This window comes from Palaemon carinicauda, chromosome 39 (assembly GCF_036898095.1).
Source record: "Palaemon carinicauda isolate YSFRI2023 chromosome 39, ASM3689809v2, whole genome shotgun sequence".
NCBI lineage: Eukaryota > Metazoa > Arthropoda > Malacostraca > Decapoda > Palaemonidae > Palaemon > Palaemon carinicauda.
In genome coordinates, this window is record NC_090763.1 from 50,738,512 (window position 1) to 50,746,303 (window position 7,792).

General features: G+C 33.0%; 1 long non-coding RNA gene across 1 annotated transcript; it reads right to left on the bottom strand.

Moving 5' to 3' along the window:
- Positions 1 to 2,844: 2,844 nt before the first annotated feature.
- LOC137630868 (uncharacterized) lies at positions 2,845 to 4,118 on the bottom strand. The gene is made up of 3 exons (XR_011041782.1): positions 4,068 to 4,118; positions 3,668 to 3,828; positions 2,845 to 3,094 (listed from the first exon to the last, which is right to left on the bottom strand). It is a non-coding gene; the product is annotated as an uncharacterized lncRNA (long non-coding RNA).
- Between the last annotated feature and the right edge of the window lie 3,674 nt (positions 4,119 to 7,792).

Here is a 7,792-nt window from a genome sequence, read left to right on the forward strand (position 1 = left end):
ACTGAAAACAAACATATCTTCAAATTCTATGGTATTAAAGCATTGATACATTCTTTTCAAGTTTTAAAAAACTGTCTGTGAGCAAGTGTAATTCCGTTGGTTCCCTCAGTATACAAGCATGGGAAATTTCTCATTTTCTTAGTTATGGTGTCTAGGTAAGCTCAAAAACATCCGTTTTAAGTTTTTGACAATTCCATATTTGTTAAATGATAACTGGACCAAGAAAATTTAAATTTTGAGCCTTGACCTTTAAATCTAGTAACCTTTCGCTTTTAGACATAACTGACATTAACCTCTTAGATATATAAATGATGACTATTTCATACCCTTTTATAGGTATATAAAGTTTGGAAGTAATAATTCTAAAAAAAAAATGTAGAAAAAAAAAACAAATTAAAAATATTTTCCCCGTAATCGTAATACATCAGCTCTCAGTTTGGTTGCCATAATGGTATTCAACCCATTCTATCTAGAGCACATCAGAATATTAAATACTGCTTCACATTTCAACAAAGGACTTCTTGACCTCTATAAAATCTGCATTATTGGTAAAAACTGTACCATAAATTTTAGATGCCATCTTTCCTAATTATTTTGAGGTTATCACCATTCATATTCATAATTAGCACAAAACGGAAAAAAAAATTTGACCTCTCCCACCCTTACATAATCAAATAACCCACAGGGCCCATATTTCTATCACTTGCACCTAGACTATTTTCAAACCTATTGGCAAAAGAAGCGTCATAGGAAAACTTAAAAAGCATAATCCAAGAAAGGGGGAAACCTGAAAATAAAGGCAACTGCCAAAATAATCATTTTTCAACCTATATGCAGTGTAACATTTTAACTTTTCTTCGTGCAAAGCCCAGGAATTCAGTCACACTTTTCTTTTAAAAGGGGGTTCGCTATCCAGTGCGACCGACACCAACAAACCAACACCCTTGAATTGGCTGTTGGCTAATCTCTTTACACAAGGTTAAACGCTACAGTTTGTAATAATCGTTAACCATAAGACATATTAATATTTTTATAAAGAATGTAGCTATGGGGTTAAACGCTCCCTGAATAAATCAATATAGTTCCTATATTGAACGGCCTTTAAAACTATCTGCCTCGTTGTATAGATAAAAAAAATCCTACAATTTTTCGTTATGGAATCTTAAATTCTCTTGTAATTCTAAGGACAAATGGAGTCACGTCAGTTTTGAAGGACTTAATTTAAGAGACTGCATTAGTATCTGCCAATGTAACACTCAAGGAGTCATTTCATATCTACTGCAGCTAATAACTTACTGCATTAGTATCTGCCAATGTAACACTCAAGGAGTCATTTCATATCTACTGCAGCTAATAACTTAATACACAAAATCCTGGAAATGAATTTTTCCCACAGGAACGAGCCATTACCTTAACGTTGTTCTGTATCCCTTTTTATCAAAAACTTATACTAATCAAGGAAGACTTAAGTAATCTTCACTACCAAGTTACAAGAGACATTTAAATGTTTAGGAACATAGTTTAATTAGCTATTAATCTTATATTGCTGTTAAACCTGAACAATTTGATTGAAATTAAAGAAAGACCATTCTTAAAATTGGCGGTACCATTTACTTTAGCAATTTTTTCAGTTAAGATTACAAAATTTTGGTACGGCGAAACTCTTGTAATTGCTTGTACGATTGAATATGCTGTATTCTATTTCCCAGTCTAATGGTAAAAAATGACATATCTAAGGAAAGAGAAAAAGAAGGCATTTAGATACTAAAACTCCACAGACATAAGTTGTACCTACAAAAACTGGTTAACTAGATAACCATAAATTAAAAGCGAAGTGAATATTAGGAAATGTAAACCACCCCTTCTTTCATTCAGGGCAAGGGTACCCAGCGAGAACCCGAGAGCTTCCCTATTAGTTATCTAACTACCTTAATAAGCTAGTTCACTGATTTTCCCTATATAAGTTAGTTCTTTACCGGCAATACAACCAAAGATAAATTTATATATATAATTTTTTTTTCTAATTCACCCCGTATGCTGTAAATGAGAGCCAAAATAGTTCAGACAACGTTAGCCTTATTATAGATTTAAAAGACTACCTTTTTGCTTATTTTGGCCATCGCTGATTGTACATTACCTTCAACAATTTCAGCAATGTTTAATTCCAGTCAAAAGCATTTTCATGGATATTATAAAGTTAAAATTTTATCTATCAATTAGAACAAGATTTTCAGTTAGTATATTAAAGCCACGCTAAAATATGCGTAGGCCTCTAATAGAAGTTTAGTTCAGCTTAGTCAGATTTGACTAAAACTTTCAATCTTGGGAAAAAAAAGTAAAGACTGCAAAACAAGCATATTTTGAAAGTTATGGGCGAAATACAATGAAGTTTTAGATTTTGTTCTTGTATGAGAGGATACTGTGCAGTTTCCCTCATTACAAAGCCCGTTACTTTTTTTATAACCAGAGTTCAGTTGAGAAAAATGATCTGATTAAATTTGCTAACAAACATTTAAACAAAAGCCTCCATGGAGAAAATTAAAGTTTAATAAATAATTATAATGAACGATTTACCAAATTGGGTAAATGTTTTTCATTGGTTATTCTGAATTTTGTCAAGAGCTGAAATTTAAAAAAAAAAAAATAAAAAAAAATTATGCAAATTTTTTAGCAATCTTTAATCAAAATTACTAGCTTAAATCTTGTCAATAACTAAATTCCAACATTTAAGTAACCATATTAAAGTTTATAGCTTACCAGTAAACAATTATTTAACGGAATTGTAAACAATCAGTAATGTGCTCAATCTTTCAGTGCAAACCGGATTTCAAGAAATTCCCAATGGACATTTTTCTCCAAATATTTATTGACTATCTTAGTAGGATTTCCAGTAACAATCTAGGTACTGATATATCATTCCAGAATTTCCAGCTGGAGAGTTCAACAGTAACAATCTCAGTAATATAGCATCATTCCAGAATATCCAGCAAGTGTGTTCAACCGAACCAACAGTCAAGGTAGAAATTTGTGGCTTCGTTTAATTATAAGTCCTTGCAATCTTTAATCATTTTATCCTGAAGTCGCGCCATCCAATCTGAAAAATACAGGTATCACAAAAGTTTCTAAGAAAAGTTTTTTGTCCCTAAATGAATGATATATTTCTTAGGCCCGTATATTAAATCAACATTATGCGTATAATACAAGCACCAATTTTATGCAAGCATCTATTTATGTTTTAATTTTTAAAAATATTACCCGTTAACTATTTTCAAAAATGTTAGATTAAGGTATAAAGAATTTTAATATCATAGAAATCATGAAAAGTTTAACTTTTGAAATTGATAAGGTATATAGATAGTTTTAATATTTGAAAAATTTTAGCTTAAGGTAATTTTAATATAGAAGTCTTGAAACTTTTTACTTTTTAAAGTTATGATCAACAGGCTCTAAGTAAACGACATAATCTAAGAACCAAAAGTTTAACCACTAACCGTAATAGACGAAGGGGGTTTAAAAAGCAAGCCTCCCTATAACACACGGCAGACCTTATTACTGGTCTACCGTGTGCTATAGGGAACGTCCTCCCACGATTGGGGGCGCAGCCCCCAATCGGGGAGGACTGGCTTGCTTTAAATATGAATAAAACCGAAAAATAAACAATACTTGCCTTATAGTTCAGAGTGAAAAATACTTCACCAGATTCCAGCGTTGTCACCAGTCAGTCCTTAGGCAATTATTGTAGAGGTAACACCTGTTCTTTATCACAGAAAAATCCACTAAGATAGGATTGAAACGCACAGGTAAATGGTGGAACACAGACATTCTTTCCTGAAAGTACAAATAAACAGGGAAGCTAAAAACAAAACAAAAGAACCTTTAAATAATCATGCAGTATATATAAAACATGACTTATAAATAAACATATTGAAACCCTAAGTGAATTTGAAATACATTTAGCGTGGACAACAATTATTTGCATACAACAGACCACTATAAACACCAAAATTTATCAAAGCATTAAAAACTGTCATAATTAAAAGTAACTCTGAACACCGTGCTTTACTTACCAACTAACCGAAGCTGGAGTAAACTGCCCTCTCCGTTATGTCCAACCACCCAACTGCTTGGTGTATCCGCAAGGTAGCCTGAGAAAGCTTCGCTATGGTAAGCCAAGGACTCTAAACAGAGGAAGACAGTCGCTTCGACCATTTTTTGAAAGAAAAATTTACGGTACGCGAGAATAGAAATTATTACAGGATTATCGACGTCCATTATCGATCGTTCAACTATCTGGCTTTGTTGAATACATTAAAATACACAATTTTTCGTGTATTTATGATAAATGAAATAACCCACAATGTATGAAAAATGGAATTTATTTAGCTTTCTAAGGAACCGTCTCCCTTCCTCTTCAGGAAGGAAGGGAGATGGTCCCTTCGAAAGCTATATAAATTTAATTTTTCATACATTTTGGGTTATTTCATTAGTTGAATATATGTATAAAAAGAGGCATAAGTAATATATATATAGATATATGCATTTGTATATACACACACACACACACACATATATATATATATATATATATATATATAACGCTGGATTTATGCAGGTGGTAATTGCTTTTTTCGTTTGATAAGCTTCTCGATTCTGAAATTTAAATGTCAATTTCATTGTAGTGAATCAGATTATTTCATTCTTAACATGGGTACATGTAAACTTTGATTATAGAGAACGCTTTTTACTTTGGCAAAATAATACATACAGAGAGAGAGAGAGAGAGAGAGAGAGAGAGAGAGAGAGAGAGAGCATAAACAGACTTCAGTGGAAGGACATGTCAAAGGCCTATGTTCTGTAGTGGACGAGTAACGGCTCATGATGATGATGATGATATATATATATATATATATATATATAGATAGATAGATAGATAGATAGATAGATAGATAGATACATATATATATATACTGTATACATATATAAATAAATATATACATATATAAATATATATATATATATATATATATATACAGAGAGAGAGAGAGAGAGAGAGAGAGAGAGAGAGAGAGAGTATATGTGTGTGTATACCTACACTATTTTATAGGCTAGTGAGGTTGATATTTTTTTACCACAAGACCTTAGTCGATCGTGTTGATATGTATATGCAGTTATCTTTAGCCATGTTTATTGGTCCATTTATGTTCACATCAGAAACTCGCTTTTATAGCAAAATAAATTATCCATTTGCTGTTGATTATTTTCACTACGTGCTCAAACAAGGAGCAAATTCTATATTATCTAATTTATTAACTCTCAACTGTACCTTGCATTTCATCCATCTATAATCGATAACTCAAAGAAAACGATTTCGCAAGAGATGTTTCTCGTATAAATTACTCTTGTCTGTTTACATCGAGGCAGATACTTCGATTCGCTCCATTGATTTGGAGACAGATATTGCAATAATCCGGCTCCTTCGACAGCATGACGCGGCTAACCTTTATGGGCGATGTCTAATAAATATATTGTTTTAAGGAAGGGATATCCCAGGACACGAACGAATGACGTCAAAACAGTTATTTAAGTCTTTAACGAGTACTACGCTGGAGGACCTATGACGTCAGAGTATGTGGGTTTTCCCTTGTAAATCTATTCATGAGTGAGATTCGTATATCTAGATGACTTACCTATAGTCAATTCTTTTTAGTGAGGCAGATTTGCACCGACTCTCAGAGGTGCCCTTTTAGCTCGGAAAAGTTTCCTGCTCGCTGATTGGTTGGACAAGATAATTCTAGTGGATTTTTATTGATCCAAAACGAGAACTTCGGGTGACTTTGTTCGTCTTTGCTTGAATTTATCTTTCATTCGTTTTAAAGATTGTGGTAACCAGATACCGTTATATCATTTATAGCTACTCACGTATTGTTAACTTTCCCCTAGTAATACATTAGGACTCACAGTGATATCTAGGATAATCATAAATATTTTATTCGTACGCGCGCATAAATATTCTCTCTCTCTCTCTCTCTCTCTCTCTCTCTCTCTCTCTCTCTCTCTCTAACATACATATACATACAACTATATATACAGTTTATATATATAAATTATATATATATATATATATATATATGTATATATATATATATATATATATATATCCAGATTTTTAAAAGCACATAACATACTTTTAATTTCGCACTGGAGTAATTATCTAAAAAAATACAATGTTACTCCAATAAATAATTGTATTATCTAATTAATTAAAAGATAAAAAAACTGAACCTTGTAGCAAAATTTAAATGTTGCTACCTGTTAATCTTCTGGAATCAGATTAGTAAAAATCTAGGAGTGAAATTTCGAGAACAGATGATTTTAAAGACTACGCTGCTTATATAAAACAATTAATGTGTTCATTTTTTCTTTATATTGATGCTAACACTTACGAATAATGACATGACCCTTGTAATGCTTTGTATAACATAATACGGAAATATTTCATGTAGTATGTAGTAGGCCGGCCAGGGCACCAGCCACCCGTTGAGATAATACCACTAGAGAGTTATGGGGTCTTTTGACTGGCCAGACCGTACTACATTGGATCCTTCTCTCTGGTTACGGTTCATTTTCCCTTTGCCTACACATTCACACACCGAATAGTCTGGCATATTCGTTACACATTCTCCTCTGTCCTCATACACCTGACAACACTGAGATTACCAAACAATTCTTCTTACGGCACTGTAATTGTTCAGTGGCCACTTTCCTCTTTGTAAGGGTAGAAGAGACTCTTTAGCTATGATAAGCAGCTCTTCTAGGCGATGGACACTCCAAAATCAAATCATTGTTCTCTAATCTTGGGTAGTGCCATAGCCTCTGTACCAGGGTCTTCCATTGACTTGGGTTAGAGTTCTCTTGCTTGAGGGTACACTCGGGCACACTGTTCTATCCTATATCTTATTTCTCTTCCTCTTGTTTTGTTAAAGTTTGTATAGTTTATAAAGTGATATTTATTTCAATATTGTTGCTCTTCTTAAATATTTTATTTTTCCTTGTTTCCTTTCCTTACTGAGCTATTGTCCCTGTTGGAGCCCCTGGGCTTATAGCATCCTGCTTTCTCAACTAGGGCTGTAGCTTAGCAAGTAATAATAATAATAATAATAATAATAATAATAATAATAATAATAATAATAATAATAATACGTAAAATATCCTATTGATCTTGAATATGTGCAATGATTTATCACGTTCATGGTAATAACTCTTGGGCTATTATGACTGAATTACGTGAGGCGTCGAACGTCTCATCTGAGAAAACTGAAGTAAGCAATCTGTTTAGGAAATCAGAAGCATTGTAATTACTTTGAGACGGTTTATCTCGACTATTGTACCCGGAAAATAAAAGCTGTTTGGACTCATTTCTTTTTGAAAGACACACACAAGAGCGCATTTTGGACCCATTTCTTTTTGAAAGACACACACACAAGCGCGCATTGCAATTCTTTTTTTCCAGAAATCATAAGGCGAAGTCACGTTTTACATTGCTTTCATGCGAAACCTATCACCGTGTTTTGCTCTTGCAAATAGTGTTAATCGCCTTCTGTCTTTGCCTTCGTCTGTTTTCCCAGTTACGTTTCTCACGTCTTTCCATGCCCCCTCTCCGCGGTGCACCTCCCGCTGCGTTGTAATTTATTTTCGCTTCGTTTTGTACAAAAACTGTTAAACAGATTCTTTTTTTCGGAAGAGCTCACAAAATTTCAATTACCTCAAAGAATATAATGAATTTATCAACAGG